The sequence below is a fragment of the Spermophilus citellus genome (assembly GCF_964194105.1).
Source record: "Spermophilus citellus genome assembly, chromosome: 2".
NCBI lineage: Eukaryota > Metazoa > Chordata > Mammalia > Rodentia > Sciuridae > Spermophilus > Spermophilus citellus.
In genome coordinates, this window is record NC_138183.1 from 244,241,442 (window position 1) to 244,257,500 (window position 16,059).

The following is a 16,059-nucleotide window of genomic DNA, read 5'->3' on the forward strand; positions in this document are numbered from 1 at the left end:
TTGGCCAAAAGCTAAGGGCTCTCTTCCTGAATTTTTTTTCCTTTTCACTTTTATATGCTATTGTAAATTTCATCCATTAAAGGTACATTTACTTTAACAAACATTTAAAAAAATATTCAGGTGAATCTTTTGGGATTACGTTGCTTTTTTCCAATATGTGTTTTTGGCATCTTTGTCAAGGATCAGATGATTGTAGGGTGTGGGTTTGTCTTTGTGCCTTATATTCTGTAGCACTCATCTATGTGTCTGTTTTTATGTCAATATCATGCAGTTTTTGTTACTATAGCTATGTAGTATAATTTGAAGTCAGGTATTGTGAAACCTTCAGCTTTACTTTCTTAACTTAGAATTGCTTTTGGCTGTTCTGGGTCTTTAATTCTTTCAAATGAATTTTAGGACTGATTTTTTTCCCTAATTCTTTGAAGAAGGTCATTGTTACTTTGATGGGGTAAGCAAATATTTTGAGATAGGATTTTGCCAAATTGTCCAGGTTGGCCTCAACTTGCAATCCTCAATCTTTGGAATCCTTGGCTTCCTTCTCTATATAAGCTGAGAGAAATTCCAATTAATGTTCAGTCAAAAATCAGTGCCACCAGTCACCTGGAAAGCACCACAACAGAAAAAACTGGGGGTTGAGTAACCTCTAGCCTTTGCTCTGTCCATGGGCAACACAGCTTAGGAAGACACAGAGAGAAGCTTTTATCAGGATAGGTTGCTATTATTCATTCTCCTCCTCCCCACCTCAATCAAGCACTCTGGTGGGGAGGAAATTATTATTTATACCGTTTTCTTTTTTCCTCTTTGTAATTTTTTTCTCTTTTTATCCATTTCCCCTTTTCATGTTTCTACTTTCTTTTATTTCTCATTCAATTTCAATTTTAATTTTTTTATCTTTTCATTTTATTTCATTCCCCCTTTTTTTACTGTTGTTAGTCTTTTGTTGTTCTTAATCTTATTTTACAACGCTTTTTTTAAAGTGCCAGAAACTGAGCACGAGATTCACAAATATCCGATGGGTGCTCTGCCACTGAGCGACACGCCCAGTACACTTTGCTCCAGTCACGACCTACCCCTGCTTGAACGCTGGCACACACTCCAACTGAAACGCAGAAAGCCCAAGGGGCCAAATCTTGTCTTCAGTGGGCACAGCTAGGGGAGTTTGACCTCCCCAATAACTGTTTTTGAGGGCAGTCACACCCACAAAACCCTCAAAAAACCTCAGGCAGAAATAACACGACTGTTGTGGCCACCATGCCTATAAGGGTCTTCCTCACTGGTCAGTTTCACACCTTGTAGATTGTACATCACTGACCACTTTAGGTGAGTCATGATAAAGAGCAGGAGCTGTGGACCTGCCCTCACCTTCCCACATGTAACACAAGGAATTTCACCAGTATCTAAATAGAGCATAAGAGCTTCAGGCCCTTAACTATATTTGGAATCTCTTTCAAGTAACAGTCAATATCAATAGAAAGAACAAAAACAATCAATAAATGAATGACCAGAACATATAAGATCTCTGGGAAACTATTAGAAGATCAAATGTCTGCATAATTGGCATATTTGATAGAGAAAAGCTACAGTCTGAGAGTACTGAAAACCTTCCAACTAAATCATATCAGAACATTTTTTTCAAATCTTGGGAAAGACATAAATATCCAAGTAAAAATGGCATTTGAACCCCAAATAGACATGACTAGAAAAGAAACTCTCCACAGCATGTTATAGTGAAGTTGCCAAAAGTACAGGATTACAGAAAAAGATATTAAAATTTGTAAGGGAGAAGCAACAACTCACATTTTAAATCAAAACAATTAGACTAACAGCAAATTACTCAGCAGAAAATCTAAAGATCAGAAGGGAAGGGAATGATGTATTTTGAGTCCTAAAAGAAAATAACCCCAGCCAAAATTGCTATATCATAATTGGAGGAGAAACAATGACCTTGCAAGATAAGCATAAACTAAGGAAATTCAAGAACCCCTGACTAGCATGACAAAAGATACTTGAAGGAAATTCCTAAGGAGAGAAGATTAACACAATCAGAAGAGCACATGAAAAAATAAATTCCACAAGAAGTGTAGACATACAATAAGAAATAGGCAAGAATCCAACTTGCCTATGTAAATCAAACTTTTAAGATGAATAAGAAAGTAAGAAATGAACATAGAATATACAAAAAGGAAAAAAAACCCAAATAACAATAATAAGTACATACCTTCAACAATAACCCTGAATGTAAATGGTCTTAACCTCTACTTACACAGACTGTCTAAATTAATCTAGAAAAGATGGTCCAAACAATGTGCTGCCTATAAGAAACTAACCCCAACTGCAATGACAAACAGACATCATTTTTATGTCATTGTGACCAAATGCCTGAAAAGAAAAATTTAGGGGAGAGAAAGTTTATTTTGGCTCATGGTTTGAAAGATTGAGTTCATAGTATGTTAACTCCACTGCTCTGGGCTCAGGGTGAAGGAGCACATTATGGTGGAAGGACATGGGTGAGGCAAGCTGATCAGGACAGGGCGGCTGGAAACCACAGGGAGAGAGGGGAAGAGACACAGATGAACCCCTCTAGGGCACACCCCTAATGTGTGAGCATGACCCACCTCCAGTCACACCCCAACTGCTTAAAGTGACCACTCAGCCCATTCAAACTAGGATAAACTGATTAGGTTCCAGCTCCCACAATCCAATCATTTCACCTCCAAACTTTTCTCATTAACACAGGAACTTTTGGGGGTTGCCTGATATCCAAACCATAACACAAGAGAGCAAGTGAGAGGACTGAAATCAGTATTCCAAGCAAGTGGAATTCAAAGCAAGCAGGAGAGGTTATTATTTCTGACAAAATAGACTTTCAGGCAAAAATCAGAAGAGACAAAGAAGGTACCATGTATTCATTGAGAGAACAATTTATCAAGAAATACAGTGAGCATAAATATATATGCACAAACCACTGTATATGCACACACATATATTCATATACATCTATATTTGCATGTGTGTATGTATCCAATTTTACAAAACAAATACTATTAGATATGAAGGGAGATAGGCCCCTGCCGCAGTCCGGCTGCAGCAAAATAGCCGGGGCGGGGGGGTGACGAACAACTTGTGTAGATTGATACAGCAGGAGTAGGAGCCGTTTATTGTAGGACAGGAGCGATATTTATACATTCCACACAGCTTATCTTAATTAACATAAAATAGATACAGCAGTCAACCAATAAGGAATCTCCACACTTAATGGCTCGCTGGAGTTACTTCACAAACCACTCCCTCTAGCATTTTGCCAGGCGCCATCCAGACTTGTTTACAGACTCTAACAGGCCCCAATACACTAATAGTGTAAAACTTCAATACCCTACTATTACCAATAGATAGCATCAGAACAAAAAGTCAACCAAGAAATATATGAGTTAAATTATATGGTAGATTAGATCAACTCAATAGACATCTACAGAACATCCCTTCTAACAGCTGCAGATACACATTCTTTTCATCAGTACATGGAGTTTTTGCCCCAATAGACCATATATTAGGCCACAAAGCAAGTTTTATCAAATTGAAAACTATGAAGTCATTTCTTTTATCTGATCACAGTGGAATGAAACTATGAATCTACAGCAAGAATAAATCTCAGAATTTACATAGACACATGGGTATGGATCAAGACACTACTGAATGAACAATGGGTCACTGAGGAAATCAGAAGGGAAACAAAAATTCCTTGAGTCAAACTGCAGGACACAGCAAAAGTAGTACTGTAGCAATGATGGCTACACCAGAGAGAGAGGGGGGGAGGAGAGGTGGGTGTCAGGCAGGCAGGAGAGAGGGAGAGAGAAAGACATCTCAAGCAAATAATCTAATTATGCATCTTAAGATCTTAGAAAAACAAGAAATCAGTAGAACCTGAGCCAAAATCTGCAGAAGGAAAGACATAATAATAGAGCATAAATTTAAAAAAATAGTGATTAAAAGAATAACACAAAGAGTCAATGAAACAAAGAGTTGGTTCTTTGAAAGATAAAATTGACAAACTCTTAGCTAAAGGCCACAGTCTGGCTGGGCACAAATAACCGGGGAGGTTGAGCCACTTGTAGATTCAAGCAGCAAGGAACTTTATTTTCAAACTCACACGAAAGCCACCTACACAAACTTTCCAGGAACTCCTCAGAGCTCAACTGGAACTCAATGGGAACTCCGGGAGAACAGCAAGCACCGGAGGCAGCAGGAACAGCCCCTTCTGGCAAAATGCCAGGCACCATCTTGACCTGGCCTGGCTCTCAACAGCTAAACTAGCTTGAAGAGAGAGTAGAGTCAGATAAATAAAATAATAGATGAAGAGAGAAATAGAAACCACTGAAATTCAAAGGATAATTAGGGAATATTTTGACAAACCATATGCCAATGAATTGTAAAATTTGGAAGAAATGAACAAATTTCTGGACATATAGGACCTACCAAAATTTAACCAAAAGGATATGAAAAACCTAAATTTGTCAACAAGTCATGAGATTGAAACAGTAAAAAAAAAAGTGTCCAAACAATTAAAAATTGAGGACTGAATGGATTCACTGCTAATTTTACCAGCCTTTTAAAGAATTAACACCAATCCTTCTCAAGCTATTAAAAAGAAATTAAAGGAACCCTTCAAAACTCATTCAAACCCAGCATTAAATTACCAAAATCTGTTCAAGATACAACAAAAAACAGTAGGCCAATGTCCCTGAGGAACAGTGATGCAAAAACTCTCAATAAAATACTTGCAAGTGAATTCAACAACACAATAAAAAGATCATATACCATGATCAAGTTGCTTTCATGCCGGGAATGCAAAGATGTTAGACAAATGTGAATCGATAAATATAACACTGCAGATAAATAGAAACAAGGATAAAAAGTTGCATAATCATCTCAATACATGTAGAAATGGTCTTTGGTAAAATTCAACACCTCTTTATGATAAAAGCCCTGCATAAATTAAGTATAGAAGGATTAGGTATAGTGAATGCTATATAAGACAAACCCATAGCCTATATCATACTGAGTGGAAGAAAACAGCATTTCTTCTAAGATCAGAACTGAGACAAAGCTGTCTACTCTCACTACTCTTATTCAATATAGTTCTAGAAATTCTAGCCAGAGCAATTAGGCAAGAGAAAGAAAGAAAAGGGATATAAAGAAGAAGGACACCAAAGTATCCCAGTTTGTTAATTATATGATTCTATGCATAGAAAATCCTAAAGATTCCATGAAAATAAATAAATAACTTAGAACTGATAAGCAAATTCAGTAAAGTAGCAGGATACAAAAATCAACATTCAAAACTCAGTAGCTTTTCTATGCATCAGTACTGAACTCTCTGAGAAAGAAATCAGGAAAGTCATCCCAATCACAGTAGTCACATAAGTGTAAAAGACCTAGAAATAAGCCTAACTTAGGAAGTAAAAGTTGCACAACCCTGAAGTAAGAAACTGGAGAGCAGCAGCTTTTCCTTGTTAGATGAATCCTTACCTGGAAAGCAGAGTCTACACAGCACAATTCTCAGGAACAAACTAGAAGCCCCAGACTTCTCCAGACTGTGGCATTCTCCATATTCTGATGCATAAAATCAGCTCCTGCAGGGTGTGTTTTGGTAAAATTTCTACAGAAATCGCTAACCTGAAGATTTTTTTGTGGACTTTGTTCTTCTAAGTTGAAAAAAACAAAATGTTGGTTGGTGTGGAATTCAGGAGCATTGGCTCTTCCCGTAGGTCTTCTGTTCAGGGAACTGATTATGCAAATTTAGTAGGCTGACTGTATATCTCTCAGCCTTTCTTTCCAGAACATTAGTTTTCTCTGTTCTGCTTCCAGAAGACCAGCAGGCCAGGGACTGGAAGAAAGATGGGATTGTAAGGTGACACACCTTTTCTCATTCCTCCCTTTTCTTTTACCAGCCACAGAAGCAAGATGGGAACCAGAGGCATTGGGGGAAATTATTTGCATAAAACCAAAGCTCCTTATTTATACATATGTAGAGCAGGAAACCTGCTAATATGGACTGCCTGAAGGTTTCTCCATCATTTCCAAATACTGTGCTCTCCCTGGGCCTTTTGGTTATTCAATTAAATATCATGACAGTGATTCACCATAGGCAATTTTCAGTCACATGTTAATACCAAGGAAAGTGCAGCTCAGAGAGGTCCAATGCCTCCCTGTTGGACACATAAAGTACTGAATGGTAGAGAGAAGACTTGATCTCAGAGCACTTTCATCCAAAGCACTCCCTACACTCACACTATCCTGAAACAAGAATGCACTTTCTTACCTGGAATAGATGAGTTCATGGAACAGGATTTCAATTCCAAATCTATTGCTCAAAAATAAACAAGAGGGGAGGTTTGTCACTGTCGTTATCTTTCAATGTGCCAATTCTTTTTTTGTTTTGTTTTCTAAAGCAGTTAATAATCTCTTTTGGGATTAAAGAGATATTTATTTTTAAAAGCCACCAAGTCCGTATACTTTTTTATTTTATTTTATTTTTTTTATTGGTTGTTCACAACATTACAAAGCTCTTGACATATCATATTTCATACATTAGATTGAAGTGGGTTATGAACCCCCAATTTTACCCCAAATGCAGATTGCAGAATCACGTCGGTTACACATCCACAATTTTACATAATGCCCTATTAGTAATTGTTGTATTCTGCTACCTTTCCTATCCCCTACTATCCCCCCTCCCCTCCCCTCCCAACTTCTCTCTCTACCCCATCTACTGTAATTCATTTCTCTCCTTGTTTATTTTCCCATTCCCCTCACAACCTCTTATATGTAATTTTGTATAGCAATGAGGGTCTCCCTTTATTTCCATGCAATTTCCCTTTTCTCTCCCTTTCCCTCCCATCTCATGTCTCTGTTTAATGTTAATCTTTTCTTCCTGCTCTTCCTCCCTGCTCTGTTCATAGTTGCTCTCATTATATCAAAGAAGACATTTAATGTGGCATCTATACACAATGGAGTACTATGCAGCAATAAAAAATGACAAAATCATAGAATTTGCAGGGAAATGGATGGCACTAGAGCAGATTATGCTTAGTGAAGCTAGCCAATCCCTAAAAAACAAATACCAAAAGTCCGTATACTTTTATCTTAAAGTTGGGAGGTCAGATTACTAAATTAGTATTGCTATCAGTGACCCACAGCCTGACAGATGAGAAATTATATTCTTTTTTTAAAAGAGAGAGAGAGAGAGAGAGAGAGAGAGAGAGAGAAAGTTTTAATATTTATTTATTTATTTTAGTTTTCGGTGGACACCATCTTTGTTTGTATGTGGTGCTGAGGATCGAATCTGGGCCGCACGCATGCCAGGCGAGCACGCTACCTCTTGAGCCACATCCCCAGCCCCCAAAGAGATATTTTATTAGAAGAAGAGAGACCTAGCAAGCTTCATTGTGCCCACATACAATAGCTGGGCACAATGTTCCAGAGGGTTTTTTCCATAGTCCCATGCAGCCCGAGTTCTATAATAGTGGTCAGCAAAAGGGCAGTATATTTCCACAAGTGAAAGTTTCCTGGAAAACAGCCACACTACTTAGTTACATATTGTAGATGTGGTTGCTTCTCGCCGAGACGCTTTGATTTATTTATAAGCCTAAAATATTTACCACCTAAATCTTAAAAAATTATTTTCCTACTCCTGCTCTGAAACATTAACTCTTAAACTTACAGCTTGTTATAAATTAACTTTTTTTTTCCTAAGAAAAAGAACTGTGAGACAGTGCTTCCACTAGAATTCACTTGCTTTGTCAGAGCTTCTGCCACACAAAGGGCTGATTCTCTGCAATAGGCTGAGATTCTCTTATTTTCCTGATCTGGGACATCTGACCACCGCTTCTTCACTAATCCTCCCCACACTTGCCATGCTCCATTATAAATTGGAGGAAACTCCTCTGGGCTTGCCGTATGAAGATCTGGATTCAGGAGTCTACTTTCCTTTTGTGTTGAACAAATCATTTAACTTCTCCAGGGTGGCTCCCCCATCTCTGAGAAGAGATTTTTGTGTCTGACAACGTCTCAATCTTTAAAATGTTTTTCTCGCTCTGTCTGACATGCTTTGATTCTATGATTATTTTTGTCCCTATGGAAAATGAGATAAATAATGAAAGTAGAACTTCCATCACTATTTGATTTTAGACACAAACAGGTATAGGTATCTCAGGGAAGCTTCAACTTCTCTACTGTAAGAGCTCTCAGTCTCAGAAAAACCATTGTCCTCAGGCAGAGCTGTGGTGCAGACAGGAATTGATAGAGGTGGCTCAGCAGAGTACCCTGCACATGGACTCTCAGATCAAATTCTCAGCCTTACATTCAGAACTACCACACCTAATCTCTCTGTACTGCAGTTTTCTCATCTGTCGTTGGGTAAATAATGGTATCAACTATTGCTAGTATGAATCTGAAATTCCCTGAAGGAGCCACAACTGTATTAAAAATCCTGCAGACTATTTGATCTTGGTCAAGTAAAAAGAACATTGCAATCATAGAGACACAGAATATTACATGTCCAGAGCCAAAATGAACTTGGGATATCCTGGGCCTTTCAGAAAAATAGCCATTTATTTTTAACCTTTGTATGTGATCTAAAATTTTCATGATAATTAAATCAACCTTGCAGAATATATTACAATGCTTATTTACATCTGCCAGATCACTAGACTCCACCAACCCTAAAGCTAAGAATGCTAAGACAACCTCTGAAACCCATAGAAGAGATTTCCCCACCTTTCTATAACCTGCCTACCTAACACACCCACCATTGTGTGTATTGAATATATTGATTTGACTTACTTTGTTCTTTGGCTATAAAAATTTATATAATCTGTAGAACACATCCTTCAGGGTAACTCGAGTCTGTGTTCCTGGGATATGATCACTCATATTTGGTTCAGAATAAATTGTTTCTTTTTCCTTTAAAGCTAGGTTGTTATTTTATGTTAATATTAAGATTTTTTTTAAGGTTAGACAGGTTAACATATGTGGAATACTTTGTTTAGTACCTGAAAAATAGAAAATATATATCAATGTTTCTTAAATGAGACAAAACAAACATGACCCTGATTTAGGAAAATTTCATACACGTGAATATGTCTGTTATGGTTTAGATATGAGGTGTGCCAAAAAAGCTCATGTTTGAGACAATGCAAGAAGGTTTAGAGATGAAATGATTGTATTGAGAGAGCCTTAACTTAATCAGTGCACTAATCCACTGACAGGGATTAACTAGGTGGTAAGTGTAGGCAGATAGTGTGGAGCTGGAGTGGGTGGGTTGCTGGAGGCTTGCCTTTGGGGAATATACACTTGTCCCCCGTGAACCTAACTTAGTCTCTCTCTGCTCCCTGATTGTCATGTCCTGAGCTGCTTTTCTCTGCCACATTCTTCTGCCCTGATGTTTTGCCCCACCTTGGGCCCAGAACAATGGATTTGGCCATCTATGGACTGAGACCTTTGAAACTATGAGCCTTAAATACACTTTTCCTCTTACACAGTGTTCTTGTCAGTTGTTTTGGTCTCAGCAATGAAATAAAGCTGACTAAAACAGAGTCTCTCAATACTATTTCCTTATTGATCTGGATCAAGCCCATTCTGATGCTAATAAGACACAACAGAGAGAACAATGTCAAAAAGAAGACACATTGTCCTACTCAACAGGCCTCTACCAATCCATGCGCACGGTTCCTGTAAACACTCTCATGAAATTTCTCATTTATGTTGACTCAAGGTGGTCACCCTAACTAGCTTATTACACATTATTGGATATTGCTTCAGTGACAGTCATAAACAAGATTTTGACTTAACTTGAATATCTTATTCAAGAAAGAAAATTATGTTATAACATTACCAAAATATAGCCAGATGGCTTAACATATGTAATGTATCTTACAAGCATAGATTAAAATATTGCAGTAAGTTACCTCTATCTTACCAGGGAACTAAATTAGGAGAGGAAGAAATAGTTTTCCTGTTTTTAAAAGTATAGGTCCCATTTTGAATTTTACTGATTTTAAATGGTGTTAACCCATGTATATTATTATTATTATTATTATTATTATTATTATTATTATTATTTTGGCAGTGCTGGGCATCAAACCCAGGTGACCCATGTACATTTTTATGTGGTTGCAATGGTACAAATTTCCATCAGTTAACTGAAGAAAATGTAAGACTGTTTCATTAACCTCAGCTCTATTAAAGAAGATGAGTTTATGTGACAAGGCTGCAGAGCTTGAGTGTGTTATTTTACGTGAGAGTCAATACAATGGTACAATGATGGATGACCACCCTGAGACAGCCAATTCCAATAATCAGGAGGTGTCCCACTGACTACCACTTATCACACTCCCCTATTTCTTAAAATATCTGCATTTTGTATTCCATTTTTGATACTTTTATTATATTTATTTATGATTTACAATGTGATGTTACAGGATATATATAAATAGCCAAATGGTTATCATGTGAGGATTAACAGTTACATTTACCTAATGTTCTTTACCTTTACCATCACATATTTTTCACTGTTGTATTATTGGCTAGAAGTGTCCCCAGCTCTTGTCAGTTTGTCAAGAATTATTTATTCAAAATCCGGTTTTGGGGAAACCTACTGGAAAGATTCTCTGATTTTCTTTCCATTCTCTGACATCTCTAGAAAGAGTCTCTGATTTTCTTTCCATTCTCTGACATCACTAGCTTTAACCATCTCTCTGCCAGTGTCCTTTCTGTTACCTTAAAGCAAAATCTGTAAAATGAGAACATGCATTCTCTTCAAATAAGAACCACCACTTAAAACATAAATGTGTTTGTATATTCTTGCACATTTTTACACACTGTTGGGACCTATTTGCCAATCTGGGTTCTCCTCCAGACAGAGCTTCTTAAGTACAGAGACTTGTCATCACTGATTAATTTGTTTCCCTGGGTCTTTCCTATTTCCAGACACAAACTAGGCACCTGGAAGATATGAACACAGAAGCATATCCATTCCACATTTGGAACGATACCTGCTTCTAGGGGATGGACAATCATACCTTGATTAAAATCAAGGTACTTATCTACCTTGTGACCTGATTCAAGCCTTGAACTTGATCAGGCTTCTGTGAAAGGCAGTCGATGAACCTATGGCACTTAAACAAAGTGGGAAGTTCAGCTCAATACAAAGGGATGGCAAAATGCCTTGTGTTCAACCAAGACAAGGCTTGTTTCTACTAAATGAGGGCAAGTAACTAATAGGGCATCTAGTTCAGTCTTCGGGTTCTATTTCATTATACCAGATGGAAGTAGATTTTGGGGATCTAACCATGAAAATATTATATATATATATATATATATATATATATATATATATATATATATATATGGTTAATTATCCAGATAAATAAAATTTAATGAATTAAAAATTATCTACTCTCACTTGTAGAATTTAGCATTATATTGTTTTATTCCATTTTCTCTCTTTATATATGCATTTTTATAAACAATGAAATTAACTAATATTATATTAGTGTAACATCTATTTTTCTCATATTCTCTATAGTATGGGCATTATGTGTTTGGCAACAAGTCCAAATCTATATAATCATGCTTCATGACTGCATTATCTGGAAAGGCCTATTCACTTTTCCTGCCTCTTATTATTGGTCATTTCAGGTTTTTTTTTTCAGACTTTCTAACTTAAGGTGATCCTTGAAGAAACTTTCTTTTTATAAATATTTGAATAGTGACTTATAAATTTTAGAAGGAAAATTTCTGGGTCAAAAGTCAACTGCCACAGAAAGATTTTTCTATCATATACCCATGCATATATATTTTTCTATCATATATACATGCCACTATAAATCGAATGAAGTAGTAGTGATGTGGATAACCCTGTATTCAGTACCCCATAAGTGGGGATGTTCATGGCTCTCCTTCAGGTCACGATGCACAAATCTTTATTTCACCTGACACATTAGTGGGGATTGAATGGGAATGTATACCAAAATGTTGACTTTTCTGGTTTTATTCATTTTACATGCAAGAATGCTGAGAATGAGAGTCATTGGACTTTTTGTATGTTACCCAACAAACAGGGAATTTGTTGGGTCAGAGAAGTCTGTCTCCGCACCCTACTTCCTTCACAGCTGGGCCACAACACCTCACTCAGAAGGACCAGTAACTAGGGTTACATGAATCTCCTATGGCTTGATCCATGAAGGATCCTCATACAGGGTGTCAGAAAACCAGGAAAAATAACAAAAGTTAGAATATGATCCATTCCTACCAGATTTCCCATCAGTGTGATCAGTGTAATAACTGCTAGTTACACCATCCTCATGTTGCCCCGAGGAGTCCAGATGAATCATTAACAAGGGAAAACACTAGCTGACAGGATTCTAACCCTAAAGAGGCAGTTTTTGTTGGGGGAAGAGAACTATGATCAGTGGTACTGTTTTGTTTTTGTTTTGTTTTTTTTTTCAATTTGAGTTCCAAGTTCATTACTGTTTATATAAATACAATTAGGTTTTGTAATTTGGATATTTACCTTGAATTCTGTTACCTTTCTAAACTTACTTTATTGCATCTGGAAGACTTTTCTATAGATTTATGAATTTCTATGTTAGACAATCTACCATCTGAGAATAAAATCCATTTTTTTTCTTTCTTTCTAGTATGTATTTCTTTTTCTTGCTTTTTGTACAGATAAGGACATGGATTACCATATTGAATAGGAATGGTAAGTGTGAATATCTTGCCTTAATGTCCATCATGCAGGGCAAATTCAGTCTTTGCTCTTTAGTGTGATGTTAGGTGTAGACATTTCCAATAAACTTTCCAACAGGTTAAAGATATTCCCTTCTGTTGCTAGCTTGCTGAGAGTTTTATGTTTATCAGAAATATTATGTTTTGTCAAGCACATTTTCTTCACCAATGTAGAAGAGATCTTATAGTTTTTCTTCTTTAAATTGTTGACATATGATGAATTATTTCGATGAATGTGTGAATGTTATCCTGCCTTGCATTTGCAAGATAAATCCTTCTTGCTTATACTGTATAATTCTTTTTACATATTACTGGATTTGACTTGATAGTGTTTTTCTGAGAATTTTTTGGATCTGCATCCATATAAGGTATAGTTCTATAGTTTTTGACAGGTAGGATATATGGGGTGAGCAGGAATGATGAGAGGGGAGGTCACAGGGAAATAATCACAGAAGGGAATAAAATCAGCTTTCTTAAGAAAGTAGGATGTGGAATCAGCTGTATCAAGAGAACAGGATGTCTTACCCTTTATCACAGGGCAGCCTACAAACCACAAGGGCAGCACAAGATCCACTACTCCCATCCTCTCCACCTGCAGAACATACCTTAAAACATAAACCAATCAGCAGATACCCCCATGCAAATGGAGTGTGCAAAAAGGGACCCATCAACACACCACAACACTTTGGTTGTTCTCAGTTAGGTCATCAGGCCTAATAAAATCAAGAACTAATGGGGTATACAGACAGGACTCCCAGGGAAGACAGGGGTGCTCAGGACATAGAGATGGGTGTCCATTCCCAAGGTACTTTTGTTTTCCATAAACCTTGATGTGTGTAGCAGTTTGTGTGTGTGTGTGTGTGTGTGTGTGTGTGTGTGCATGAGCGTGTGTAGGTGCGCATGCACATATGTGCATGAGTGAACCCACAGTAATCCTGCCTGATGGGAACACAAGAACTGAAGGACCTGTTTCCTCCTGTGACATTCCTGTGTCTTCCCATGACATCCTTCATGTAATGTCTACATCTAGTTTTGATATCAGTGTCATTCTGATCTCATAAATAAGCTAGGAAGTGTTACCTCTTCCTCTCAATTCTGGAGGAGTTGGTGTAAAATTGTTAATATTTCCTCCTTACGTGTGTTGTAGAAAAGGTTAGTGAAGCCATCTGGGTAAGGAGTTTCTCTCGTTGGAAAGCTTTATGTTAACAAATCAATTTCTTTGAAATTGGACAATTTCATTGAAAAAGGACAACGCAGGTTGCAAACTCTTCTTTAGGGTCCTTTGGTCACTAAGACTTGTCACAGGATGAATTGTGAAATTTATGAGTTCAGTGTTGACGATAGTTTGTTCTTTTCATGCTTTTAGTGCCTACTGGCTTTGCAGTAATGTCCTCTATTTCCTTCCTGGTATGGTAAACTAGGTCTTCTCTTTTTATTTCATGGCCAATTTGATTACAAGTTTATTGATGTTGTTGATCTTTCTTTTCAAAGAACCAGATTTTTCATACATTGATTTTCTTTATTTTTCTTTACTCACATTTATTGAGGGCCACAGCCGAGTTGGGATGACGCATGGCATTTTTGCCAGAAGTAGTGGTTTAGAGGTGACGCCAGCGAGCCATTAAGATGATGACTTTTGAGTTCTTGAGGAGTTCCCATTGAGTTCCAGTTGAGCTCTCGAGGGGATTCCTGAAGAGTTTGCATTGGTTGGGAAAGTGCTGGAGGAGGGATTTTCCGGTTGGTGGTTCCTGGAGGAGCCGCGTGGCGTTCCAAAGGGTTCCCGGGGAGCGTGTGTGGAGTGTGCTGGTGGAGTTCAGAAATAAAGTTTGTTCCTGCTTGAGTGGCTCGTGATTTGTGCCCAGCCAGACTGCGGCACACATTCATTGATTTCTTCTCTTTTTAAGGGTTTCTTTTATTGTGTTCACTTTGGGAATAAGTTACTGTGGCTTTCCTAATTCTTAAGCAGAAACAAAGAGCATTGATCCGAGACTGTTCCTTTTTTCTGGTATAAGCACTCAATGCTATAAATTTCCAGATTAACCCTGTGTTAGTTTCATTCCGCGTATTTGGATAGTTTGTATTTTCATTGTCATTCCATTCAAACATTGTTTAAGCTTTCCTTTTGGCTTTGAAGCATGGCGGCTTTGGGGAGTTTCCAGATACATTTGGAATTTTAAAGATTAATTTCATTCTTGTTTAAGAACACACCTCAGATGATTCCAGTTCCTTAAAAATTTGAAGATTATGGCCTGTCTTAGCTATGTTTCATCTGCACTTCAGCAGAATCTGTGTTCTGCTGTTGCTGAGGAAAATACTCTTCAAATGTTAGTCAAGTTGATTCACGGTCTTGCTTGGGTCTCCAACTACTCATTTTTCCAACTACTCTCTAAGTTAGAAGAGTACAGAAGTCTTTAACTATACATATGGGTTTATCTATTTTTTTCCTTTGAATTCCATAGTTTATATCTCATGTAACTTGATTCTGTATTGGTATGTGTATACATCAGAGCAGTTTTTCTTTCTTCTTGATGAATTAACATCTAAAAAAACAACGTTCTCAATCCCTGATGATTTTCTACTCCCTTTGCAACAAATACTATTATGAAAAAAATGAAAATACTTCAACGATAAAAGATCATTTATCCCTTTCTAAAACAAAATTTCTGTATCAACTAAAATTATACATAATCCTTTGAGGTTTGACATACTAAGAGTTGATCTATTATTAATTTCAAAGAAGAATCATATGCCTAATTTGTTTTTTTTAAATAAGACACATACTTATTCAGGAAAACAAACATTAATGGTTAGTTTCATTCAATCTGCAATTCTGGTCAAACTTTCAGTTTTACATAACACAATTCTTGGAAGGATTCAAGAGGGTATTCTTGAATCATCTCACAGCAAATATACAAAAAAAATTCATCAACTTTAGGTGGTCAATTTTATGAGTATTGATAAATGTGTAATATCTATGTGGCTGGTACCATAATAATGATACAGACCATTATCAACCCTCCCCCAAAGTCCACGTGTTCCTCTGCCATTGCCTTCTCTGACTTTCAGTGTCAAGCAAATACTAATCTGATTACTGATTCTGTAGTTTTCCTCTGACAGATGTCAAATAAATGGAATTATTTAGCACGTAACTTTTTGAGACTGGTTTCTTACATTTTGCAAATCTAAGTTGTATAACTCATTCCTTTTTATTGCTGAATAATAGTTTGTTGAGTGAGTGCATGAGTTTATCCATTAACCTATTAAAGGACA